Raw genomic sequence first — 3,652 nt, 5'->3', positions numbered from 1 at the left:
AGTTTTGAACTTCATCTCTAGAAATTCCTTTTGTTATATACTAACCTGAAGAATGTGGCCCTATTATAACGTGGTGCCTTATACCTTGACTCCCTCCTTCCCCTTGACAACTCTTTGCAATGAGAATATGAAAAATAATGAATGAATGTGAGATAAGGCAGAAAGGTAGGCTAAGGCAAATGTTTACAGGGTCTGAATGCTAATGTACAAAGAAATGGGGTTTCTGAAATATTCACTTGCTGAAACTTGATACAGTTAGGGAGCCTGGACTTCCAAGAGCTTAGGGCCTTCCCTTTTACCCTCCCTAACCTCCCACACTGTTGTCTTGGTTACCTGACTGGGTATATTGTGATTCATTTCAGGTCATTAAAAGGTTGAGAGCTCCCAAGTCCAATTCAAGAAAGCTCCATCTAAAAAAAGCAAAATGGGAAGAATGTAGGATAGTCTCATTTTAGGAGTGAAATGGAGGGAAAGGCCTTATTTATAGTGTTATTTTTCAAGCTGCTTGCTGGATTTTTTCCTCGGCATTATATTACAAAAAGTTTATATATATATATATAAAAGCTAGGGGCGCCTGGGTGGCCCTGTTGGTTAAGCAGCTGACTTCGGCTCAGGTCATGATCTCACAGTTCATGGGTTTGAGCCCCGCCTCAGGCTCTGTGCTGACAGCTCAGAGCCTGGAGCCTGCTTCAGATTCTGTGTCTCCCTCTCTCTCTGCCCCTACCCCACTCATGCTCTGTTTCTCTCTTTCTCAATAATAAATTTTTTAAAAATTAAAAAAATTAAAAAGAAAAGCTAAAGAATTATACACATTGAAAACCCACCTATCTACCAACTAGATCTTACATTTAATGTTTTGCCATATTTGCTTTATTACATATTCATCCATCTTTGTCGGATAGGTTTTTAAAATGTTTGTTTTGCAATCCATTGTGATCTCATCTGTATCTGACTCTCATGGTACCAAAAAAATAGTTTCTTTGGATTCTTATCTGTATTTCCCAAGTTGGCATGGATACTACTGCAGCCTAAGTATGTATAAGCAGATCTGCCTGGCAGTGAGATTCCAGGGAGAGAAGCCATTTGGTCTCTGAAAGAAAATGGTTGCAGCTCACTGTTTAGTGGAAATGGTAGGAGAAGGAAAGATGGAAGTCCAGGTTCCAGTGTCAATGAATCTTCTAATTGTATATTGTTCTACACTCCATTCACTTCACTGCCTTGTGAGGAGTGGGCAGGTGGGCTTCTGCTTGTTTCTTAACTTTTAGACTTGATGAAGGAAAAACAACAAAGTCACATCAAAATGCCACGGAGGTGATTTAGCATTAGCACAATTCCTTGGAATGTTAGCAGGTGGATTTTTAATTTGGAGTACTGTCGAGTAATATTCTTATTAGTGACAGCTGCAGAGTCCATTTAGGAAGCACCATGAACAGAAATCTTAATGTATCTTCATCATGAACATGATAATGGTAAACATTTCCTGTTTGTGTATTGTCTCCCTTCATTTAAGCTCAAGTGCAGAGACTGTATCTTACTCATCTTTGTAATTCTCTTAGTAATGTTTGTATTCATAAGAAACTGTTATTGCATTTAATGCCCATCACATGGGCAAATATTAAAAAATGTTACACGAGGGTTGGTGGTGTTACCCAATTTCAGTGTAATTCTTTCTATGGGCAGTTTGGCAGTATATATTAATGGGCAGAATAAATGTTGTCTGAATTTGACCATATAATTTCATTCCTAGGGCTATACCCCAAAATATTCTAAAGAAATATTCTAAGGATATTCTAAAAGATGTAGGTATGGGAATGTTCACAATGTTCATGGCAATAAAAAAATGGAAAACATTACCTATTGATGAATAATAATTTGGGTAAATAAATTTTGATGTATTTATGTAATATTATAACATGGCATTAAAAATAAAAACCTTAAATAAAAATAGTCTTGTAGATGAATGTTTTATTTGGAAAAGTGTATCAAGTATATTAATTGAAAAGCTAGAGGGCAATAATATGGTTTTCGTCTAATGTTTGTAAAATAAAAGTTAATGTTTGTGTACACAAAAGTAGTTGGAAGAACATACTCTGAGTGTTAAACTCTCTGGGATTCTATGATTTTTACTTAATACATTGCTGGATTTTTTTCTCACAGTCTGCATTTATGACTTTCAAAGTTAGACGAACACTGAAAATATTTCCATTTTGAAATTTGTTGACCTAAACATAAGCAGAATAAATTGGGTGGTAAGGGGGCCAGAAACTTGAGCAGTTTCATTTGGAAAAGAGCTAGATGGAGTGGGGGAAGGAAGTGGTGGAAAGAAAATCTCTGTCTTCGGAGAAAGTTCCAAACTACCAGCTACTCTATTCTTGGCTCCTTAGGGAAGGCATTTCGCACATCAGGGTTTACATTTGCCATTTATTTCCCAATTCTGCCCTGTACAAATTTCTTTCCCATTCTTGTCCATCTGGGTTGTATGAAATAAGCTAAATAATTGCTGGTGACACCAGCTGCTTATAGGTGTGCAGTTATTATCCTAGTAATAGCTGTTTTGCTTTATCCAATAAAGCAATGGCTCAAATGCATCAAGACTCCTGCTCCCCTCCCCCAATGCTTGCCAGCATGAAATCTTCCCCATTTATGGTGGGAGAGCTTTCTCCCTGGCTCTCATGATTATTAGTAGATTATAAGACATTTTTGCTGGTGGATAATGAAACTGCTAAAAATGAGCCCTGAAAAACTGCTCCTTGGGTTTTCCTGGGGCTTGAGGGTTGTTGCATCTCACTAGGTGACAGGAAACCTGGTTGCATTAGCTCGGGCTACCAGCATCTAATGATGTTAATAGCTTGGGCTGGGCTTTTCATGCCAAGCAGCTAGTGACTAGGAAACTTAGAGGCAATAGACTGCTTCCTTAAAAAGAAAGGACACTTGGGGATCTTAGGCTTATCTTGTGTGGGTCTCAGGTCTCAGTGCCCCATTCCTCCTAGTGGTTGAGTTTTGGAGATAGGGGAGATTGGCCTACCTATCTCCCTTTGATCATTTTGTTAACCCAGGTTGCTGTTAAGGCAATAGATACATTCAATTCCTTTTTACATACAGGTAAGGTGAGTCCTGGTAGAAGTTGGGATTGTAAATGATACCCCAGAGCCCAGGGTTTTGTTACGTTTAGTCATTAGTGTGAACCAAATACCATCCAGTGACTAGGTAGATGGAGGTTTCATTCACTTTTCGGAAGTTCTTTTAGCTAGGAATACAGAATGGAGGGTCCTATCTGCTAGGCATAGAAGGGCCCCTAAGAAATCAAATTTACTCCCATTCAAAGGTGAGTATATTGAGGTCGTTAGACCTCAGGGTAAGGTAGAACCTTAGAGGCAGCTAGGAAGATGAAGCATCATACTTAATATCTGAGTTCTAACACTTTGATACAGCCATTATGTGGTGCCTGTATACGCAAGTTATCTCATTTAAAGTGGATGCAAGAATTCTTATAAATAATAATTATAGACATTGAGTCAGCCTGCCAGATAGAGAATACAATTGACATTAATAGTAATGCTTGTGACCAAGAGCAAAATCAGATCCATGGTGTAGGCTGGATGACTTGACTGAGGTGGTAAAAGTAAATTAAAGCTAGATCTCAAACCTTGGC

Source organism: Suricata suricatta, chromosome X (genome assembly GCF_006229205.1).
Source record: "Suricata suricatta isolate VVHF042 chromosome X, meerkat_22Aug2017_6uvM2_HiC, whole genome shotgun sequence".
NCBI classification, from domain to species: Eukaryota; Metazoa; Chordata; class Mammalia; order Carnivora; family Herpestidae; genus Suricata; species Suricata suricatta.
The sequence above is the reverse complement of the archived record's forward strand: the minus strand, read 5'-3'. Positions refer to the sequence as shown.